At 39.1% G+C, this 25,241-nt stretch overlaps 1 pseudogene; it reads left to right on the forward strand.

The window, feature by feature from the left end:
- The first annotated feature begins 578 nt into the window (after positions 1-578).
- Positions 579-24,695, forward strand: LOC149212670 (aspartyl protease family protein 2 pseudogene; annotated as a pseudogene).
- The last annotated feature ends 546 nt before the right edge of the window (positions 24,696-25,241 follow it).

Raw genomic sequence — 25,241 nt, forward strand, 5'->3', positions numbered from 1 at the left:
GACCATTGGGTGACATCACCCCATCATTCCACTGTGCGTTCACTTGCTGCCACATCAATTCCCGCGGATCTGTCGCCGCCTCTCCTGTTGAACTCGTTTCCTCGACGAGATTTCTCTCACGTGCATGCTGCCCATTCTCTCTGTCACGGCCGCCACTCACACATCCAACTAGACCATTAACTGGCCAACGTGGCTGGCCAAATGGCCACACAGTCGCTCAACCAATTCACCTTTACACCTAAGCAATCAATCAAAGTAACATTCATGCAGTCTGATGGAAGGAAGGGTCGAGACACTTACCTGCGTGGTTGTACACGATGTCTCGGCTCTTTGGACGATGATGAGTTGATTTACCTGCTGCATGCGGACTTACACAGGCCCGGAGGTCCATGTTCATGAGCTGTCGTCGATGGATGGGATGCTTCAGTTGCATGCGCCCACGTTTCCCTTCAGATGGCCTATGCGGTGAATGGTATCCACTCTAGCAGGTTTAACTGTTACACGACTCCCGCGGGATGTCTTGGAACAGTTCTTCCTCCTTGGGTGCATGCTGCACGACGATGGATGGCCTCACGATCATGCTCTCGGGGCCTCGGGCTGACTATGATGAATATGGTGTGAGATCTCTAGCGTTTTTTCCATTTACAGGTTGTTTTTTCTCGAGACTCATCGATCTGCTTTGCTAGTGCAGGTACTTGGTTGCATGTCGACAAGGACGGTGGAGCAAGATAACAGCAATGTGCATGGTTGACAACCATGGCATGCATGCGTCCAAACCAATCCTTAGCCGTTAGATCGCCTCATGAAGTGAGTTCTGGCCCATTCTGAGCTTCTACAGGAAGCTTCCTGTAGAAATACAGCGTTTCCTGTAGAAAGGATGCGTTCCTGTAGAGAGTCTGCACCTTCCTGTAGAAGATCTGCATCTTCCTGTAGAAACTCTGCATTTTCCTGTAGAAAATCTGCGTCTTCCTGTAGAAGACTCAAGCTGGAATAAAATTGCACATACCTTGGAGAAAATGAGGATTCTTGGAGGAGGTGCTGGTGAGGTGTCCTTGCTGCATGATGAGGACCCTTGGCTTTGAGTTGAGAGGCTTCCTCTCCTCCATAGAACACATGCATGCAATTTTACATGATGAATCTGCTGACCTTGTTTTTCTTTTGTTTTGTTTTGTTTTTTTTTTTTTTTTTTTTTTTTGAAAGATAACAGGGGCGCCTCATTGAGGTTTTCACCCTTGCCATCTGCCTTGAGCGCCTCAAAGAGGTTTTCACTCAAGGATCTTTTTCCAACCTTTTTTCCTTTTTTTGTTGAAAAGACAATAGGGGCGCCTTAGTGAGGTTTTCACCCCTACCACCTGCCTTGGGTGCCTCAGAAAGGTTTTCACCCAAGGATCTTTATTATTATTTTTCTCTTTTTTTTTTCTTTTTTTTTTAGATTTAGATTCTTCAGGGTATGCCCAAAGTGGAGGCAGAACCCTTCTCTATGACCAACACTGCCTTCTCCATAGTTTTGATGAACTCTTGTCTTGAGGGAGGCTTCCTGTAGATCTTCAATCGATGCCCATTAACAAGCATGGGGATGGCTTCCTCATCAATGGTCCTAATAAGCACAGATCCATTGTCATGAAATTTTTCCACTGAATATGGCCCTATCCATCTGGTTTTCAGCTTCCCTTTGAAATCTTTGTATCTGGAGTCATACAACAAAGCCCAATCTCCCGACTGAAATTGCTTGTCATGGAGATGTTGGTCATGCCACACCTTTCTTTGAAGGTTAACCACTTCTGAGTGAAGGAGGGCCTACATTCGGTGCTCATCCAGGCCATTCAGCTGCAATAGCCTTTCTTGTTGTGCATGGCTGAGATCTAGGTCCAGCTGAGTTGCCATCCTCAAAGTGTTGTATTCAAACTCGATGGACAGCAAAGCTTTCTTGCCATAGACCAGCTCATAAGGTGTGAAGCCGGTGGTGGTCTTCCAAGTGGTGTTGTAAGCCCATGTGGCTTCAACCAGGCGATCTGCCCAGTCCTTTCTGCTGCTGCTCACCACCTTAGTCAAGATCCCTTCTAATGCTCTATTGGTGACTTCCACCTGCCCATTTGCTTGAGGGTGATAAGGGGTGGAAGTCCTATGCTTGATCTTGTGATGAGCTAGTAGATCTTCAACCAGGTTGGAGGTGAACTGGCTCCCTTGATCGGTGACTAGCTCTCTTGGATAGCCAAACTTGTAGAAGATGTTTTCTCTTAGGAACTCGGCCACCTTTTCTTCTGTTGTTGCTTTGATTGCTTTAGTCTCTGCCCGCTTTGTCAAATAGTCAGTACACACAATGATGTAAGACCTTTGCCTCGAAGGAGGGTTGATTGGGCCCACAAAGTCCATGCCCCACTTCTCAAATGGCTCAAGAGTCACTTGAGGTTGGAGAGGCATCTCATCCGTTTGGGTCGGTTTCCCCATTCTTTGGCATTGGTCACACTCGCTGACATATCTTCTGACATCTTGATGAAGTGTGGGCCAATAGTAGCCTGCCTGCAGGATCTTGAAGGCAGTTCTCTTTGCTGCAAAATGTCCTCCACACGGCCCATCATGACAAGTGAGGAGGATATCAAAGACTTCCTCCTCCCTTACACAACGCCTTAAGATCTGATCGGGGCCAAGCTTGAATAAATTTCCCCCGATCCAAGTAAATGAGGCACTTTTTCTGATGATTCTGCTCTTCTCTCTGGAAGATAGGTGCGGAGGGAACTGTGCTGAAACAAGGTAGTTTGCTATATCAGAAAACCATGGAGAGAGTACTAAAATAGCAAACAGATGTTCATCGGGCATCTGGTCATCCACTGTTCCATCCTCATCTGCAGAAAAATCCAATCTAGATAAAAAGTCAGCAACAACATTTTCTCTACCTGGTTTGTCAACAATGGTCAAATAAAACTGCTGCAATAAAAGTAACCATCTAATAATACGAGCATTCACATCTGGTTTATTCATTAAATATCTAATTGCAGCATGTTCTGTATGTACAAAGGTCTGGTAACCAGTAATATAATGTCGGAACTTGTTCAGTGCATGGACCACAGCCAAGAATTCTTTCTCGGTTACAGTGTAATTCAGCTCAGCTTTGGACAAGTTTTTGCTAACAAAGTAAATGGCATATGGAAGTTTTTGCTCAACCTGTCCTAAAGCTGCACCTATGGCTTTGTTCGAGGCATCAGTGTGAATGTGGAAAGGTAGGGCCCAGTTTGGACCTCTCAGGATTGGGGCTGACACCAACTTGTCCTTCAATTCATTTAAAGCCCTCTGACAATCGTTAGTCCATTTAAACTCCACATCTTTTACCAACAGGACAAACAATGGCGAGGCTAGCTTGCTGAAATCTTTAATGAATCTCCGGTAATATCCTGCTAATCCCAAGAAACTCCGGACATCCCTTACCTTCTGAGGAGGTGGAACCCTCTTGATGAGACCAATTTTGTTAGGATCCACCTGCAACCCTTGGTGAGAAATGGTATGGCCTAGCACGGTCCCTTCAGTTATTAGGAATTCACATTTTTCAGGACTAAGGCCATACAGGAAGTTGGCTCCTTAAGGAGTAAATTCATCCATATAGATTTCCACTGCATCATGGACCAGCTCCGAGAAGATGCTCAAGATAGCCCTCTGGAAGGTAGCAGGAGCATTGCATAGCCCAAAGGGAAGAACTCGGTAGGAAAAGGTACCCCAAGGACAAGTGAAGGTGGTCTTATCTTGGTCTTCCGGGCTGATTTGGATTTGGTTGTATCCGCTAAACCCATCCAGGAAAGAGAAGAACTTCTTTCCTGCCAGCCCATCCAACACTTGATCTATGAAAGGTAGAGGGAAATGGTCTTTCTTGGTAGCTTTGTTCAGTTCTCGGTAGTCCACACAGATTCTCCATTTCCCATTTTTCTTGGGAGCCAACACCAGAGGGGACACCCATTCACTATCTGAGATGGGGTAGATGAATCCTGCATCCAACAGTTTTTGAAATTCTTCTTTGACAATGTCCTTAAGAGCTGGATTCATTCTCCTATGGGGTTGCCTAACCGGTTTACAATCCTCTTTGATGTATATATGATTGGTATAGACCGAAGGATGGAATCCTTTCATTTCCTTATAGCTCCAAGAAAAAGCATCTAGGTGGTTGGCCAACATACTACACAGCTCCTTTTCCTGGGAAGGAGATAGGGAGGAGCTGATCTTAAATGCTTTCTCAGGGCCGAACTCCACATTCTTGACTCTGGGAGTAACAGGGTTGGTTGTACAAAGATCCACTAAGGTGCTAGCTTGGGTATCCTCCACCAATTTCTCTAAGGGTAGTGCACTGGAAGGTGGATTCTAGATCAAGGTCTCGATCAAGTCATCCTCGGTTGGGGGGTCTCTTCTAGTGGTATCTAAGGTGCACAGAGGTGCTGAGTACACCTCGTCTTCCTCTCCTTCTTCCAACCAGAGTGGTAAGTCATGCTCTAAGGAGGGTTGGGCAGGAGGGTATAGGACTAGCTGCTTGGACATGGGACCATTTTTGATGGTCATGTTTCCTGCATGACAACTTATGTAAGCATCTGCAGTAGCTAACCAAGGCCTTCCCAAAATGAGAGGATATCCAGTAAGCTTTGGCTTTGGTTGCAGAACCAGGAAGTCTGCAGGGTATTCCCAAGAGTCAATAGAGACCAAGACATCCTCCACAATCCCTTCGGGAGTCACGGTGGAGCGATCTGCTAATTGCAGTACTGTCGAGGTCTTCCTCAAGGAATCCTGAAGATTGAGGTTGAGAATGGTATCCCTGGTCATCACATTAATGGCAGCCCCCAGATCAATCAAGGTGTGAGGTATGATGGTGCCATTGATGTGGACATCTACTATAGGACTTCCAGGATCTAGGTACTTTGGGCAGATGACTTGTCCTAGCATCAGGTCAGACAGTTGTCATATGACATTAATGGTTGAAGCATCTTTCTTCCGCCTGCCTGGGTGTTTGAAGCACTTTTCCTTAACCAGTTTGTTGTATATTGGCACATCCTTGATGGCTTGGAGAAGTGGTATTTTTACACACAACTGCTTGAGCTCACCCAGAAGCTCATCCTCCTCTGGGTTGGGTTGTGTGGTGGCTGTTAGTCTCTCAGGAAAGGGCGGAATAGCCTTTGGTTCACTTCCCTGTTTATCTTCCTCATCCTCTGGGGGAGGAGGTTGGCGATCTGGTAGAGTCTTTCCAGATCGAAGATTGATCTCCTGGATCTCCACAGCATAGGTAGGGCATGAGGTTTCCCCAATGTATACCTGCTGGGCCTGTCTATTGTTGGGGTTCGGGTTCGGTTGAGCAGGCATTTGAGGTTGCCTTGGAGGAGCAGGAGGTAATGGCTGAGGTTGAACTGGTGGTGGAGGCAGGATGGCAGGAGGAGTGTTGTATTGGGGCCTCCACCCCGACTGAGGTGCGTTCCACTGAGGCTGTGGCTAGGCATGTGAATGATACGAATGAGAAGTAGGTTGAGTGGGGTACTGAGGTGGATAAGACCATGGAGGAGGCATGGACCATGAAGGATGAGCAGGGGGACCCCAGGAAGGCATAGGAGTCGATTGGTTGGGGCTGTAATAAGCTTGAGGTGCCCCTTGCATCCCCTGCTGATAGGGTCTAGATCCTTGTGGCCTCCTTTGGTTGACGTAATAAAGAGGTTCAATGGGAGCTTCTGTCCCTTGGTACATGGCTTTAAACCCAGGTAAGGTTGGACACTGATTTGTGGGATGGTCCTCCTCGCAAACGAAACATACTTCAACCGAATGCAATGGGCATTCATTCTTAGGGTGTCTCCTTGTGCACCTAGGGCAGAAGACAGCCAAGGCTCTCTCAGCTTCTTCTTTCTTCTGCTGGATTCTGAATGTGTCCAGTTGCATGGCAATGGTCTGTCTCACCTCACTCTTGAGATCTTCTAACTGATTTCCAAGCTCATGTTTGGAGAAAGGGACAGTAGTTGAGAGGAGGTTTCCCCTACCTCGTTTCCTAGCTGCCCTGGAGTGGTTTCTAAACACAGTCTTGATGTCCTCATAAGGCAGTTGGTAAATGTCCCCCCCAGCTAACATGTGAAGGGTATCTAAGAGGTCTTCAGGGACTCCTCGGAGCAGGACCAACTTGAGGGATTCAGGGTCAAGTGTGCACCTGGCCCGCTTATAGCTTAGTTGGAACCTCTCTTCATAATCCTCTAAGGACTCATCATTTCCCATGGTCATCCGAAAGATTTCTCCCTTGGTTTCCTTAGACCTACAATAATCCTTGTACTTGGTATTGAAAGCTTGTTGCATCTGAGCCCAAGTGGTGATACTATTCCCAGGTAAGCCCATGAACCAGCGTAATGCTGCATCCTTAAGAGTTGAAGGGGAGAGTTTCAGCTTTTGCTCATCTTCAGTATAGTCATAGGTTCTACAGAGGACATCAAACTCAAATAGGAAGGTATCAGGATCTTCAATAGTCAGTCCATGGAAGTGAGGTAAGGCGGAGGGGCTAATGTTCTTCATTTTCATTTCTCCATTGGTCTCTCGGATGGGGAAGGCACCTTCTATTCTCTCATCTTCTCTTCTATTGTCAGCCATAGCTTCAAATGGAGTGGTCTCTAACTCTTCTTCTACTATAGGATCTTTGTATATCTATGGATGTTCACCTATAGGTTCTTCTGGGTCACTGTCACGAAAGAAGAGAGAAGGGTGACTCAGTGATGTGGTGGGGGTGTTTGGTAGGAATTTGCCTGATCTATCTCAGCTCCTACGAGGCATGAAAGGGAAAATACTTTGTTTTTGATTTTTTTTGTTTTCTTTTGTACCTGCAAAACTGAAACAGATTGATCTACAGCTAACTATAAAGATGTCGAATTAAACTGAAAGCAGAAAAGAACTGATCTACTCTGCTCAAATGAAATTGCAAAAATGAAACACTAGTCTACGCTTGCAGAAATGAAATGCTAATCTATGAAAGCAGGAAATGCTAATCTACGAAAGCAGGAAATGCTAATCTATGAAAGCAGGAAATGCTAATCTATGAAAGTAGGAAATTTCTATGCTACTTTTGCAGAATGGAAATGAAATAAACTACTTAGCAGACGGCAAGAGTAAGAAAATAGAAGAAAAGCAACAATTACTAATACTCTGACGCTTCCCCGGCAACGACGCCAAAAAGATTTTGGGCTCCAGTATTGTAGCAATAATGCTACAACTCCTGGAGCTTCCTATATCTAATTTTATCAACCCGGTAGTTTGTACAAACTTGGAAGCGACAGTGCTGTATGCACAAGTACTAGCTCTTGTCGCAACTGTCACTTGGTCAGCTGGCACAAGTCCGCTAGGGCTCAAGCCAACTTCTATATGATCTCAGAAGAAGCTTGCTAAATGATGGACGAAGGCTACCTTAAAGGAAATTAATCTATTTTGCAAAATTGAACTGAAAGCCAACCAAAACATGGAAACCCTAGTAAACCCTAATCTGACTAGCTTAACCTCTAGGATGCAATGGGTGGAGTGCAAGTGTCTGGAAATGATGCCATTACTTCTAATGATGTGAAATGCATGAACTTAAACTACTTTGATTGAAAAGAACGTGTTTTTGTATTTTTTCTTAAGTGATGGAGTGATTATGAATTTGTCTCTTATTAGGGTTTGGTTGTGCAGAGGTGGTGCGAAAGGAAGGAAAGTTTGGGAAAGGTCAGGATGTCTAGGAGAGGTCCCAGAGGGTCCCTAGCATTAGTCCACAGAGTTCTACAACATTCGGATGCTCGGAAACCAAGTTTGCAGGCTTCTATAGGATGTCTGTAGGGGATCCTACAGGAAACTAAGGAATTCTACAGGAAGTCTGCTAACTTCTACAGGATGTGTTGTAAGTGGAAGTTTTGGGTGATGGTGAAGGGATGGAATGGTTTGGGTGGATAGGTGAGGTGGAGATGAAACTTGTGATGACTAAGGGGAAGAGAAATAGGACGGAGAATGAGTGCACGAAGTTGGTTGGTGGTTAGAAGGATGGCAGCAACGAAAGGTCAGAAAGATGAAGCTACGTGGCAATGGATGAGTTGGAGGGTAAACGAGCTGGACAGAGGCCGAGTAAGTGGCTTGAGGAGAGGTCAAGAATAAGAAGAAGGAAGTGGAATGATATGGAGCAGTGTAAATGAAACAAATGACTTATGTCTTGCACCAAAAACGAGAATTCATTAACTTATGATACCTGTGCCATTAAACCTATGAACAACAATGTAAAACTGAGAAAAGAAACCGTGCATGGAATGGAAAATGTAGCAGTATGGTTCAATATCAACAGTGCATGGATGGATCTTCAACGAAAATGACTATGTTGCAGCTTGCATGGGAGTAAAAGGCTGCGTTTCTTTTTGGTGGTTGATATGAACTGCACCCCAATCCCTAAACAGAGATGGCAGTGATCTCTACCAACCTTTTTCTTGGAGCTCCTGTGTATTACAAACCTCCTATCAATTCTAAACAACTGAAAGCAAAGTAACCCTAAGCTAATCCTACTCAATCACACAAAATACTAAATCAGCAGACTGTAAATTCGAATTGCATGTCAAAGTAAAGAAACAAAGTGCTGGAACGAAAGGCAAATAACACTACAAAACAGAGGAGGTCTATTTCTCTCAGGTTGGGCCCTAACCTGAGAGCTATAGCTCCCTTAAAAACTCAGAATTAGATCCAAATCTACTTGCCTTTATTCATAATCAAAAGTCTAATGTCATGCCAAAACTGGCTTACAAAATAACAAAAACCGAGCTGCAACTCGTGCTCAGATATTACAATAGTAATTCCAAAAGTCAAAAAGCCTCTAACAAAGGCTACGGCCTCCATATTTATACAAAATGAGGATCAAGCTGGCTGCCTTCATTCATGGAGCTTGGCTGTCTAACTGAAAGTCAAACTGCTGTAAAAATGTTGATCCTGTAGAACGTGTTGGCTGCCTTTGAGCTCGGTGGGGAGAGCTGTTAGAGCTCGGAGTTAAGGTGAAAAGCACGAGGGAAGTCATTTAAAGCTGTAGACAACCTCCCTATAAACATGCAATGCCACCTTTGTTGTCTCCTTGTCTCCTTTTGCGTGGTCTTTTGCTCTCTTTAATGCCAAGAACCTGAAATCATCATGTATTAGTCACATAGATATAATGCCTGCCCTTCTTCCTACAAACAACATGAATATACTAAGAAATGAATGCATAAGTGGTAAAATATGAATGGTTGAACAAGGTAAGTAGGCCAATATGAGCCCAAGTTGTACCAAAAATTGGGGCTCATCAGGTGGCTTGCACTTACAAATCATTTGGGTCTAGCTAAATTTCATCCAAGGAAATCAAATCCTTTAATTGGCGAAGAGTAGGACAATTTTTGGTGACATGACCATGAACATCACACAAATCACATGGTGAAATAATCTTATGTGCAAGAGGTCAAGTTGCCACCTTTGGGATTGTTTTGTTGTTTCCCTCCTACTTCGTGTCTTCCCCCCCTTTCCTATTGTTTTCATAGCAATATCATACTCCTGTTGAGGTTGCAATGGAACTAACACAATGGAGGGAAAATATGATTTGGTTGAACTTATGTCAAATCCATGTAGGGTTTGAGTTTATTAGGATTATTTGCGGGAGGATACATATACCAAACTGGAATCCCTAATGTGAGATTTCAAAAACTACCCATAGCCATTAATAGTGTTGTAACTATTCTTGGCGGTGGGAAAAGGAAAGGTATCTGAATGAATGAATAAATTCCAGGAGGAACCCCTCTCAAGACATTAGTTGATTTTGGCACAACAAGTTTTTGAGGAGTTGGTTGCTAAGAAGAGGTATCAAACAATTGAGCAGCTTGTGACCCTTGAAGCATGTAAACATGTGAAGTTAGGCTCAGTCGGAACAAGAAGTGGGCCATAATACACTCGAAGCACCAAGGAATATTTAGAAACTCTAGGTTTTATCTTAGTAAAGGAAGGCATTGTGTCATTTCCACCGATCAATAAAATGGCATTCTCAAGACATGCATTAATTTGAGGATTGTAGTATGTCAATTGATCTACGGTGACAATGTTCTTGTTATGGAGGAAGCTCATTATGTGATAGAATGAGAAAGTTTCCTTAATATTGTACATGAAACTATGTCGTAGAAATAGGTTATAGTCTAAAGGGGTATTAGTAACGTCCAAGTCAATCAAGACTTTCTTGCCAAACATCATAATGGGAAAATTTTGTACAAGCCAACTTGTTGCAAGGGGTGACCATTATATGTACGAAAGGTGATAGTATATGTTATAAGTTCCACTGAGCCAATTATTTTCCGTACTTGGGAGGACATCATGCATGTATATGTCCCTTTTTCAACAATACACTACTAAACAATGATGTTCTTTTTTGATGCAAAGATCTGGAAAGAAACTGATGAGGGGAGTTGAGGATTTTTTTTCTTTGTCAACATCAAAGACAATCATGTGATCATCTGAAGGATGCACAATGATCAAAGTAGAGAATAAAGCCATTTTCTATGAAGGGAATGTCTGGAGAACTTCTATGGTTGGCATGGTAGCAGGAGACTGTTCCAAGTCATCTACTATGTTCTAGGGATGGGAACCCCTATAATTTGTCACATTTTGATGTAATGGGACCTTGGGGAAATTTGGAGGAACCTTTAACTTAGATTGAGGGATTTATGGGGTACCATTTCATCACAAGGTATTCAATGGGGGAGAAATATCATACCACATGCATTCATATTGGGGATTATATATTGAGGAAAAAATGGCATAATATATTGAGCATATAATAGGGGGTAAAGGTTTTTTATATTGGCAGGTATAAAAAATGGAGCTGAAACTTAATGAAAAAATTTAAGGGGTATAAAAAATGTTAATGAAAAAATGGATACCTACAATATTTAGTGAAAGTAGGGGTTTTGTCAATTGGAAGGTGCATTGGGTTCGTTTTAGTAGTGGGTTAAATAATGTGATTTTTAGAGGTATTTTGCAATATTTAGTCAAATTAAGGGTATTTTTTAGTATGCCACGAACGCATGTGTTATCTCATAGGTTCATTTAGTGAAGCCCATGTGCATTTGATGATGAAAGAAGCTTTGTGGTATCTTTTGATTGCTTCTCAAGAGGTGGATCATATTGACGTGATCGAGTTTGAAGATTGACTTCGTCAAAATATGATGATTTCCATCCCCAGGTTGATGAGGTGGTAGAATTGGAGGATTTGGACCACCTTGGGTGGTCACATATCCTTGGGCAAGAAAAGGATTCCTAAGCATGGTCAACTACGTAGAAGGAGGAGTGGAAGTAAGAACATGTTGCTTCCCTTTAGATGTAGAATCTTAATTTTCCGACGCTTGATGAATATGAGGGAGAAGGTGACAATCATGTATATAATGGTAATAAGTATTGCATTATGCATAAGGCTTATTCATATAAAGAGCCTTGCTCTACTTGGGTTGAGTGTGCTTTTGTTGGCTTGCAGAATTAGACTTGTCACCATGCTTGGCATTAGGTTGTTGACCTTGGTTTCCTAGTTTACCCTAAGATTGTTCATTCTTCATGCATTTCCCTTTATTTATTTTCTTTTGTTTAAGGAGGTTGGAAACATTTTTCTAAGAATATACCTCACCTATCTAAGGTAGAGGGAGCTAAGACATAAGGGGTTGGGGTGTGGGTGCCTGAGGGGATGGAGCACTAGGTCGTGTATAAGGATTATAAGGATTTGCAAGTACATTTGAATGACAAGGTTGAGTATTAGCTAGCCATAGAATTAATTTATGTGAGTGGTAAATCTGTAAGAAGTATCCATACCTTATTGTGATGTAACTCGTAAAGTATTAGGGCAGGGATATGCATAAGTGGTACTGGGTCCCCCTTGGGGTCAGCCGTATCCCATGTGTCCTTGAATGTATTGGGAAGGATGCTAATAATAAACTAATACAATAATGTCATTACCAGCGAATGATTCCTCCACTATAGAAGAAGCACTAAGGTAGGGAATGTGAGGAAGAACAATGTAAACATAACGAGATTGAGCATATATTAGATTGAATTGTAGAGCCTTTGTGATGGGCTCTTCTTTAGTTTTTTGAAAGGTGGATGCAACATCTTTAGCAATTAGGGCAAGTAAGAATTTCAGTAGCTAGTCTAGAAAGACATGATATTCAAACTACGAAGCTTTGCACAAGCTCCACATTTTGTGCCATTCCTGAACATGGTCAAAGATATGGGTCACGATGGTTTTTCCACATGTGCTTAGGAGTTCAATGTCATTATCATAACAAATAGGTAACTGGAAATAGGATAAGGAAGCATTCGAAAGAGTTTGAAACAATTGATGGGAGGTGTGAGGCTGGTCTACATACCATTTAGGAAAAGCACTTGTGAGAGTGCTATGAAATAGTCAAAGAAAAATGGATTCCTCCATTGTGGAATTGAAGGAACACCACATATGAAAGGATCATATTTGATTGGAAGGATCCTCTCGAGGGTTTCCCTCAAACTTGGGTTTGTTTGGTGTAAGCTTCATTGGCATAGGGGGACTAATTAAGATAATGTTGAAAAGGATCATTAATTAGATGAGTCAAGTGAGGGGGATTTAAACCAGCCATATAGGGATAAAAAGGTTTGGTGACAATAAATACTTGTGAGTTCCTATGGGACCCTCATTATGACCGAATTTTACACTGATATTGCCTCAGCTATTGGCACCTGCACTGGGAGCAGTGGTTCCACCAATGTTTACACTAGCCATGATAGTGGATAGGGGTTTAGATGTTTCAAAATGCAACAAAGAATTGGATGAATTTGAAGAGCTAGAATTTGAAGGTGGACTAAGGTGGGGGGGCTGACTTGTTAAGCAGGTGGTAGCGTATTTCCCAGAATAAACTAAGGATGGAGACGACATAGTCTTTCGACTACTTGATTAAGAAAATACGCATTCAAAAATTTGATCTCTCTCAATCCTTAATAAATTTGAATTTAAAATAAATACACAATATATCTCTTAAAAAATTATAAACCATATCAAGTCACTATATAATATTTCTCTTAAAAATTTTAAATGTATAAATATAATTTAACAAACATAGCGAGCACGGATTCACCTTAACTCTCACTCTAGCAAGCACCTATAGTGATCAAAGGCACATATATTTTAGACCAAAAAGAGATTTGATGGATAATGATGCTTGGTAGAATTGGAGTTAAGATGGATCTAAGCTTGTTTAATTATTAATTATAGTTATAGTTATGATTATTAATTTTATTTTTCTAGTTTAATTAAATTTTTTGTTTTTAAATTTAAAGTTATTTTTATATTTATGTAATTTAGGGAGTAAAAATATTTTATTAATAATTATAATTATATATTTTATTTTATTTTAACTATTTTATTTTAATTTTATTTTTTATCTATTTGACTTAGTCAAAATGTTTACATGATAGGACAGGACATTACAACATATCTTCCATAATGGAGAGAACCTCTCAAAACAACTAGCTTAGATTCATCTTAACTATAGATCTACCATGTGCCAAGAGGGATCAAATCTCTTTTCACTTGAAAAGAGATTTGGACCTCAAGAAATTTTATTCCTCTTAGTGCTTGCAAGATTCTGTGTTAAGAGGGGTCAAATCTCTTTTCACTGGAAAAGAGATTTGGACCTAAGAAATTTGATCCCTCTTAGTGCTTTCCAGATTTTGTTTTAAGATGAATCCAGGTTGATATAATTATTAATTATTATTTATAATTCCAATTATAAATATTCTTATCAATTTTATGCTTTTTATTTTAGTTATGTGTAATTTTACCACGTCAAGATGTTAAATAAGACATTGCATCTAGGCACATTCTACAACCCTATATGAGGGAGATGTGTAAGTATGTTTTTTCATCCAATAAATAATAAACAAAAATGAGAATAACCATATAGATAAAAAATAATAATAATAAAAAAATAAAAATAAATTAATTAATTAATTAATGAAAAATAAATAAATAAATAAATAATAAAATAAAATAAAATTATCCCATGCGTTTAATAGTTCATCTGTCATTTACGTTGAATTTCAATGGATCATAAATTTACCCTCAACAATTTTTTACGTGTTATGAACTAGCTCACAAAAAGATAGAAAATATACATCAACGACCTCAAAAACAACCTCTTCGAGGGGGAAACCTCCTTTACATTACACAAATGAACAATTCTTGGATGATACAAATGACTAAACCTCCTTTCTATATATAGGAGTCTAAGGGGTCACAATATAATCAAAGTCAACCTAACAATAATAATATAAGAGCACACCAATAACAATAGTGGGCTTCTATGGGGCACACTAATAAAAATATGGGGAGAATACGGGCACAATAATAACAACAATGGCTACAATGACAATAGTAATGGGGAAATCACTAGTATTATAGGGACCTAACCTACCCCTCTCCTTCAAAAAAGTGTTGTCCTCAATGCTTGAGTAGTTCTGGAAGCGTATGTATAAAATTCTCATCCTCCCATGTGGAATATTCAGTGGGTAAGTTCTTCCACTTGATGAGATACTCCGAAATTGATCAATTTCGTAGTTGTCGAGTTCTTGTTTCTGTGACTGCCTCAGGTTCCAATATGATTTTTCCTTCCCCGTCAAGTTCTAGCAATATTGTTTGAATTGGAAGCTTGTCACCTATAACCTTATTTAAACATGAAACATGGAAAGCTGGGTGCACTCGGGAAACTGCAGGAAGATTAAATTTTTATGCCATAGTACTGATATTTTGCAACACATTGTATGGACCATAATACTTTGGTGATAATTTATATCCTTCTTAGCCTAATTGAGTGACATTTGTTTATATGGTTGTAGCCGTAGGCATACCGAGTCACCTACATCAAAACTTCTTTCGCTGCGATGTTGATCTCCTTGTTGTTTCATTCTATTCTGCACCAAAGTGAGGTTATCCTTTAAGAGTTGTTTTACTTGTTGTTGATGCTCGATGTGATCTTCCACTACTTGAAGCATATAATTTTCTCTTAAATATGATGTGATGGATGGTGGATGATATCCATAAAGTGCCATAAATGGGATCATTTTTGTTGTAGTATATAAGGAAGTGTTATACCACCATTCAACCAGAGGAAACCATTTGACCCATTGTGTTTGTTTATCAAAGACAAAGAAACAAAGATATCATTCCAAACATTTGTTTACTATATCAATTTTCCCATCAAATTGAGGATGATGAGATGAGCTATGAGCTAACTGAGTACCGAGACAAGAAAATAATTCTGTCCAAAAATTTCCAGTGAAAATGGGATCTCTGTCGCTTACAATAATCTTTGGGTTTCCATGTAGCTTTTGAATTGTTTCCATAAATGCAGTAAAAACTGTACTAGCTTTAAATGGATGAGATAATGCACAAAAGTGTGCATACTTGGTAAGTCTATCAACTACCACCATGATGACACTCTTTCCTTCAGATTTGGGTAAACCGTGATAAAATCCATTGAAGCCTCCTCCCAACATTGGCTTGGAATGGATAAAGGTTGTAATAGACCTCAGGTCTTAATTGTTTCAACTTTATTTTGTTGGAAAACCAAACATTCCGCCACAAGCTTTTGAATATCTGATTTAAGGCCATTCCAAAAAAAATCTTCTTAACGCTGTGGTAAGTTTTTAAAAATATTGAATTCCCTCCTAAGGGAGAAGTGTGCAATTCCATATGAATATTTTGTTTGAGTTGGGAATTATTTCATAGGTATAAGAGATATTTATACCATAACGAATCATTTTTCCAGCTAAATGTATCAGATGTACTGGGATCTTGTTGTAACTTTTGAAAGAGTTCCCACACTTCTTCATCATTCTTCCATTCATACCTTGCTTCATTTATATAATCTGGTTGGATAATAGAAATGGTGTAAAGCAATGATTCCACATCCTCATCCTTTCTTGAGAGTGCATCTACCACAACATTTTGCTTCCCTTTTTTGTAGATGATTTCAAAGTCATAACCCAACATCTTTGTGATCCATTTTTGTTGCTCTTCTGAAAGTAAACTTTGTTCTAAAAAATATTTAAGACTATCATGATCCATTTTTACCTTCAAGTGTCTTCCCATTAGGTAGGGTCACCATTTCTTAAGTGCATGTAGTATTGCCAACATTTCTTTCTCATAAATAGCTTTGTGTAAATAATTTCCTTTGATTAGACGACTTTCAAAAGAAATGGGTCTTTTTTCTTGAATTAAAACAACACCAATTCCATTTCTTGAGGCATCACATTCCACAATAAAGGTTTTTGTGAAGTTCGGCATATCTAAGACCTGTGCTTAGCACATTACCTCTTTAAGATATTCAAAGGCCTTTTTTCTTCTGGAGTCCATGAAAATAAATATTTCTTCAATAATGTTATTAGAGGTACTGCTATTCTCCCATAATTCTTAACAAACTTGCAATAATACTCTGTCAACCTGAGAAATCCTCCAAGATGCTTTATGCATGTGGGGATTTTCCATTCCTGAATGGATTTAATTTTTCTAGGGTCTACCTTAACACCTTCATGGGATACAATATGACCCATATATTCCACCTCTTGTACTCCAAAGAAACATTTGGAGCTTTTTGCATATAATTGCTTCTCCTCCAATAGTTTGAGCACCCTGTCAACATGTTGAACATTATCCTTCCAAGACTTGTTGTAGATTAGTATATTATCAAAAAATATTAACACAATTTTTCTAAGGAAGGGTTTATAAATGGAATTCATCAGACCTTGAAATGTAGAAGGTGCATTGGTAAGGCCAAAAGGCATGACCAAAAATTCATAATGGCCCTCATGAGTTCTAAATGTTGTTTTTGGAATGTCTTCAGTCTTCATTCTGATTTGATGATATCTTGAATGAATATCCAACTTGGTGAAGTAAATTGATCCATGCAATTCATCCAAATAATTCATCAATGTTAGGAATAGGAAATTCATCTTTAATAGTGAGCTTTTTGAGCTTCCTATAATCCGAACACATGCACCATGGTCCATCCTTCTTATGCAACAATACTATTGGAGCTAAGAAATAACTTTGAATTAGGTTGAATTATACCCGCCTCTAGCATTTCTGCAACCATACGTTCAATTTCACTCTTTTGGGCATAGGGATATCTGTAAGGCTTGATGTTTGGAGGAACACTTCCTAGAATCAAATGAATAGCATGATAATGATCATGAATAGGTGGGAGGCATGTGGGAGTCTCAAATACCTTGGAATGATTGTCCAATACTTTTTGGAGATCTGGAGAAATAGATGATTTCGATGTTGGAACCTCTAGTGAACATAATTGTGCAATTTCGCCTCGATTTTCTTTCTTTATAAGCTTTGTTATTCCATTAGAATTGATTATCTTTATATGTTCCCCTACGATACCCCTTAATTCAACTTCCTTTACTTCCGAACAAAAGTTCATGAAAAGTTCTTGAAAATTAAAAGCTATTGTACCCAACGATTGTAGCCATTGGACTCCTAGTACAACATCAACACCACCCATTGGAATGGAAAGTATTGGGTTATTCAATACATATTCTCCCATGGATAGCTTGATATTATGGCACTTTCCAGAGAAATTTATGGTTCCTCCGCTTGCAACCATCACTTGACACTCTGGTGCAAGATATAGGAAGAAATTTAATTCCTTGGCTATCTTACAATGAATAAAATTATGGGTACTTTCTGAATCAATCAACATTATTACCTTTTTCTTCTTGATATTCCCTTATGTCTTGATAATTTGAGTGGTAATTCCATCCAATGCACTACAAGATATGGTCGGATTAATTTCTTCTTTCTCTAGGGTTTGTTCTTGGTGCATATCCTCTTCTTTTGACATTTCTTGTTCCTTTTCTTCATCCTCTTGACAATCTATGTAGAATAATTTATTCTCAGCACACTTATGACCTTTAGTGTATTTTCTATCACAACTATAACAAAGCCCTTTTGCTCTTTTTTATTCCAATTGTTGTGGTGTAAACCTTGTAGGTTGTGGAAGGCTAGAGGCAATAATACTTCCATCTTTATAGTTATGAGTGGTAGGCTTCCTGGTTTCCATAATTTTTCTTTCCATTTTTCTTGCCAACTTGAATTCCTTCTCCAATGAATCAGGTTTCCAAAGGTGAACCTCATGTTGGATGTCACCCTTTAAAGTCCATATAAACACATCAATCCTATGCTCCTCTAGAATATGTTTTACCCTTATATTCAATTTTTGGAAGTCCTCAATATTCTCCATCATTGAACCCTTTTGTTTGATATTTATCATTTGGCTAAAAAACATGTTTTTTTTTGTATCCTCATAATGTGCTATCATTTCTTCCATAAATTTTTCAAAGTGACAATTTGTTTACGAGAGCAAAGCCATTGATACCATACAAACTAATTTGGTTCCAAATATAAAGTTGTAATGCGTACCTTTTGTGATTTTTGCACATTATAGATATCGAAATATTGCTCCATCTATAATATCCATGTTATGGGATCCTTGCCATCAAACTTCTAAATATCGATCTTTGGAACATGGTGGGTCTTCAATCCAATGTTAGAGTCTATGAAATCATGATTAGTATTTCTTTTGTTCTCATCATGAGTTTTCTTTTCTACCCTTTCACCACTAGTAAACATTTCTTGTAGAAACTTTGTCAAATATGTCTTCAAATATTCCATTTCGCCTTTCATATTAGCTTCCACGTCATTCATCTTGGCTTCCACACCTTTATTTAAACCATCCATCTTAGCTTCCACGTCATTCATCTTAGCTTCCAAGACTTTCTCTAAACCATACATCTTATCTTCCACACCTTTCTTTAAACCATCCATCTTAGCTTCTGTTACTTTTTGTGAGAGTGATTTTTTTGCACTTGGTCTCATAATTTTGATAAATCATGTTTCATTTCTTCCTCTTCTTCATGAGTCAGGCTAGAGCTTTCAGGTTTCTTACTAGGTGTTTCCATTTTCTTTCTTCAGGGCATCAATTAATGATAATTATGCTTCATTGTGCCCTTTGAATTCCTTCAAACTAAATTTTCAAACCAAACTTATACAAATTTTCAAAAAAAACTACACACCCTTTTTCACTTTGTAGGAGCTCGATATTGAATTTGATGTATCTCTGAAATGGTGGATCTCCAAGGTTTTCAATTGCGAACTGTGGTAGCCCTCTAAGTCTTATTTCCAACACCACCACTCTAAGCAAAATTGGATTCTCTAAGAAATATTTATGCCCAATCTCCCAAGATGACTTGATTATACACATTTTCAGTAGATCAAACTTGTACGAAGTGCCACGTGTCATTATTTCAACCTTTGGACCTAAAAACAATGCACTGAACACTGTAGTCCGTACTCTTTCTGTAAATTATTATGAAATTTCAATCTGATACATAGAGAGAACGTTATGACAATTTTCCCAATATCACCTATTTGGGATGTAATTCAGGAGCCTACAAAAACCCTAACTTCATTTGATCATATCTCCGAAACTATAGTGAGAAAAGATCGGAAATTTGGACCTAAGGATCATCACGATTTTGTTTTGAATGGAATTTTTTTTATCTTCTGAAATGTCACAGAAAAAGAGTTATAACGAACATTCCACGATGACCTGTTTGGAGTAGCGGAACCCTAGAATCCAAAGCTCTCATACCAAATGTTATGAACTAGCTCACAAAAAGATAGAAAAGATAGATCAACGACTTCAAAATCAGCCTCTTTAAGGGGGAAACCTCCTTTAAATTACAGAAATGAACAATTCTTGGATGATACAAATGACCAAACCTCCTTTCTATATATAAGAGTCTAAGGGGTCATAATATAATCAAAGATGACATAACAATAGTAATATAAGGGCACAACAATAACAACAGTGGGCTTATATGGGGCATACTAATAACAATAGGGACACAATAATAACAATAAGGGTTACAATGACAATAGCAATGGGAGAATCACTAGTATTATAGGAACCTAACATTACCACATTAAAATTCAAAATTAGGTAAAATTTTAAACATCTTTACTCTTTACTAAAGTCAATACCATTTCTTAAATCGAAGTAGAAAGGTTAATTGAACACAAAGAATAAACAATGTTGCTCGAAAATATTTTAATATTTCTTCTAATTAAATATCTTCAAAATGAACTTTTAAAAGGAAAACTATATCCTATGAATATATTAAAATCTCTAAATACAAATATTTCCACATCCTAGTTGTAATATTTGAAAATATTAATTTGATGCAGTTTTATTATTAATTTTGTTAACATGCTACATAAAAAAACATTATTACATCTATTATTAATATTGAAATATTCATATTATAATTAAATATAATATTAATATTAATATTATTAGATTTAATAAATTTGGATTAATAAAATATTAAACTTAATATAATATTAACTTTGTAATATTATAATATATATCATGATATTTATTAACACTAGATATATATGGGAGGGAAGAACAAACATAGAGTGGTAGAGGTGGAGAGATAGGGGAAGTGAGAGAAAGGGAGAGAGAGGAGGAGAGATGGAGGGATAGAGACATGGAGTTGGAAAGAGAGAGGGAGGGAAGGAGAAACATGTATAGAGAGAGGGTGTGACTAAGGGAGAGATGGAGAGAGAGTGTCAATGTTTGAGGGTGAGATAGAGAGACAAAGGAGTGATGGAGAGAAGGAGAGAGAAGGAGAGAGGGAGGGAGGTAGTGACACAGTTGCAGAGATATAGAGAGAGAGATGTGGGGAGAGACATAGGGAGGTGGGAGAGAAAGGGAGAGAGAGGAAGGAAAAGAGCGAGGATGTGAGAGAGGGAAGGAGAGAGGAAGGGGGAGAGAGAGGGAGGAAAGAATAAATAACTGGAGAGAAAGTTGGAGATAGAGAGAGGGAGTGATAAGGGACATGGAGAGAGATGGAGAGAGGAGAGCAAGGGGGAATAGAGATAGAAGGGGGGAGAGAGGGAGAGAAGGGGAAGAGATAGGGAGAGGAAAAGGGAGAGAGAGAGAGATATGGATAAATAATGTGTATGTCTTGGGGGTGACATAGAGAGGCAAAAGAGAGACAGAGAGAGATAAAGATATACATGGATGGTGAAGAGAGGGAAGAAGAGAAAGATAGAGAGAGGTAGAGATAGATAGATATGGGGAGAGAGAGAGAGAACATGTGTGTTTGCGGTGGTGAGATAGAGAGACAAAGAAGGGGAGATGGAGATAGATGTAGATATAGATGGACATGAGAGAGAGGAAAGATGATTTCTTGCACTAGATGCATTGATTTCAATATAGATGGTGATTTATGATCCTATTTGATTGCTTTCATTGAAGGTTATAAGTTTAAGGAGAGGGGAGAGGAGGAATGGAGAGAAAGGGAAGGAGAGGAGTGAGAGAGGTAGAGAAGGGTGAGAGAGAGAGAGAAAGACATAAAGATGGAGGGGCGAGAGAGGAGGAAAGGGAGAAGGAAAGAGGGACGAAGATAGTGACAAGGTTGGAGGGCAAAGAGAGAGGGAGGTAGGAGAGAAAGGAATAGAGAGATCAAATCTAGGAGATGGATCTAGGAGGTTATGGGGTGATAGATAGCAAGAGGAAGGAAATGATAGAGGACCTGAGAGTGAGGAGGAGAGAGGGAGAGGCAAAGAGATGGAGTGAGAAGGGGAGAGAGGGAGGGAAGAAGAAAGACATAGAGAGAGAAAAGTAGAGAGAGAGAGGGAGTGAGAAGTGAGAGATGGAGAGAGAGTGTGTATGTTTAGGGGTGAAATAGAGAGATAAAGAAGGAGAAATGGAGGGAGATGTAGTTATAGATGGAGGGGGGAGAGAGAAGAATATTTCTTGCACTAGATGCATTGATTTCAGTGTAGATGGTGATTCCTAATCCTATTTTTTTTCTTACACTAGATGAAATGATTTCAATATAGATGTTGTTTTCTAATCTTGTTTGATTACTTGCATGAGATACCTACATTTCATTGTAGATGCTTATTTCTCTTTCTATTTGATTTCTTGCATTAGATGCATTGATTTCGGTGTAGATGTTTATTTATGATTTGATGTAACTAGATGTATGATGGTATATTAATTTTAAAGTGATTGGATTAATGGTGTGATTGATTTCAATGTAAGCACAAAAAATTTATTGACAATGTGCATTGATTTTTGCATTATAGTAATTCAACCCATTAATATTGGAGAGAAAGAGAGAGACGGTATGATGTTTACTACAATAACTTTATTTAAATATTTGAATGGTTTGTGATTTCACCTACCTTTTCATATAATCCATATGAAAAGATGGAGAAACTAAGAGGGATGACAGTAAGAATAGTAGAAGAAAATAGTTTGAGATTGATCACAATGAAGACTATTTGTATTTGACTACATTCTTATTATTGACATTTTTTGTCAATCAACACTATTAGATTGTGACTTTGCATTCAAAAAAATCATTTCATCATTAAAGTTATCAATAATATCTATCTTAAAAACAAATTTAAAATTAAAACTACTCTTCAAGATATATTTAGTAATACCTCGGGGGAAACTATTAAGAATTAATTAGTTGTAAAAAGTTGTGATACCTAAAATTAAATGAAATGGATGTCCACTGACAATCCTCTTGCAAACTATTGACAACATTGTCTCCCTTTTTCATCGTCAAATAATTACAGATAGACAATTACATACACATATATAAATATAAACAACAATTGTAACATTCATAAACATTACCATCCAAATCCAAACACGTAAACACAAAAACCACTCAAAGCATCCAACCACAGACATACAAACCACTCAAGGAAAGCAACATAGACTAAATTAAAGAAGAGAATGATATGGTCACCTCAAGCAAAGAAAATATAATATAAATTTCGAAGTATGAAATTTATCTCAACATATATATAATAATGATAATCTAAAAATGTGACATTGCTGTAGTTAGGTGGAACCATTCTAGATCCATCTAAATCTGTATCTATGATGTGCTAAAGTGCAAATCATTCCTAAATTCTACACTCCAAAAAAAAGGTTTACACCTCAAGAAATTTGAATCCTCTCGGCCCATGATAAATCCAAAATTAAATAGATCTACGCTAGTTATATTACAACATTTTTATTATACAACACAATAATTTTTAATTATTTTTACGCCATAAGGCATTCCCTCTGCGAAAGACATCCCTAAAATGTGACGTGTGCGATCCTGAGCCATTGATTCTGTGTTAGACGATTGGGGTGTTTTTAGCCGTTGATTTAATATGTTTTTTTAGTTTAAAATGTCTTTTTTCCACCGCGCCACACGAAACGTGTCTTTGTTTCTTCCCTGCATGACGGTCGCGTAGCGTTCTGCTTCCTACCAGAGCGGCCGTCTCGCGTAGCGTTCTCTTTTTTTCCACCGCGCCACACGAAACGTGTCTTTGTTTCTAGGATTCTCTGTTCCAGCCTGCGGGATCGACTACCTACAAGCCCTTGCCCTGCAACTCCACGACTTGCCAGCAGCTCCAGAGCTTCAGCCACTCATGCCTGAATTCCTCCTGCAATTATAGGGTTTCTTATGGAGACAAGTCCACCACAAGGGGGGATTTTGCTCTCGAGACATTAACTCTGAGATCCGACGATACAAGCCTTCTGACAGTGAGCAACTTCGCTTTTGGATGTGGACATGACAACAAAGGTCTCTTCAATGGCGCTGCAGGGCTGCTGTGTTTAGGGAAAAGCTCTATAGGATTCCCAGCTCAGACATCTGTTGCCTTTGGGCAAGTTTTTTCTTATTGTCTTCCCAGTGTTTCTTCCACTATTCCTTCTGGAATTCTGCATTTCGGAGAGGCAGCCATACTGGACTACGATGTGCAATTCACGCCTCTTGTGGCTTCCAGATCCAGCCCTTCTCAGTATTTTGTGAGCATGACAGGCATCAATGTGGGCGATGAGTTTCTTCCCATTTCTGCTACTGTCATGGTCGATTCAGGCACTGTTATTTCTCGGTTTGAGCAGTCTGCATATGGGAGATTGAGGGATGCATTTACCCAAAACCTGCCTGGTCTCCAAGCAGCCCTCTCGGTTGCTCCCTTTGATACTTGTTTCCATGTTTCTTCAGCCGTTAATATCAATATTCCTCTCATTACCTTGCATTCCAAAGACGATGCAGAACTTCGTCTGAGCCCTGTTCACATACTCTACCCAGCTGATGATGGAGTCATGTGCTTTGCCTTTGCTCCCAGTTCTTCTGGGCACTCTGTGTTGGGGAATTTCCAGCAACAGAACCTGAGATTTGTGTATGATATTCCCAAATCAAGGCTGGGTATCTCTGCCTTTGAATGCAATTGATGACTTCTGGCTGTACTCAAGTAGCTTAACTGCTGTATGTATATTTAAGCCTTGGCTTACCAAGGGTGCCTGAAAATTCTGATCTTGTTGTATGCCAAGGCATTACAGCATTAAACTAGTAGAAAAGTAACTTAAATGTGAAGCTGCAGCTGGATAGTTTTGTTGAAGCACCAAAAGGGGGTGCATGCCAGACCAGCTTTGGAATGTGTCAAAATTGGCATATTGTATGGATGCTGATTTATAGAGTGATAGTTATCCTATGCAGGCCTTTGTGATGCATGAAGCAGACCCTTCACAAATATGTTTCATGGGTCAAAATAATAGCTATGTTGTATACTTGTGTCCAAATATCTGAGCTTCTGCTCTGTTATTGCATATTGTGGGAAATTTTAAGAAAGATATGCAGCTATATTTGTTGTGTTATAAATTTGTCATCTGAAATATCTATTGGGGTTGATGGGAACACTTATCCTCCCATACCAGGGCACTGTGAGTTGTGACTTCCTTGATTGTCAGGTTGAATGAGGAGAGTTCTACCTACTAGGGAGAGGGAATTGTTTGTTCATACTTCTACCCTCTTTCTTATATTATCAAAAACATCTTTCCATTTTTTGCAGAATGTCTTCCATTTGCTACTGAAGAGTAAATGGTAGGAAGAGTATCTTCCTTAATTCCCATCATTGTCAGGATTTTGTTCTCCAGCCCCAGGTTTACATTCAGGAAAAAAATAATTTATTTGTCTTTATTCATGTCAAATAATCTGACCTGTGGGTGTTTTAAATACTTTGATGGCGTGTCTATTGCTTTGGCTTTTTTCAGACTAGCAGATCCCAGAAGTAGGGGATCTTCTTCATTTGTACATGGGAAATAGGGCCAAAACTA

Source organism: Pinus tabuliformis, chromosome 1_1 (assembly GCF_031772625.1).
Source record: "Pinus tabuliformis cultivar Carrire ecotype Pingquan chromosome 1_1, CPIR1, whole genome shotgun sequence".
Taxonomy (NCBI): domain Eukaryota; kingdom Viridiplantae; phylum Streptophyta; class Pinopsida; order Pinales; family Pinaceae; genus Pinus; species Pinus tabuliformis.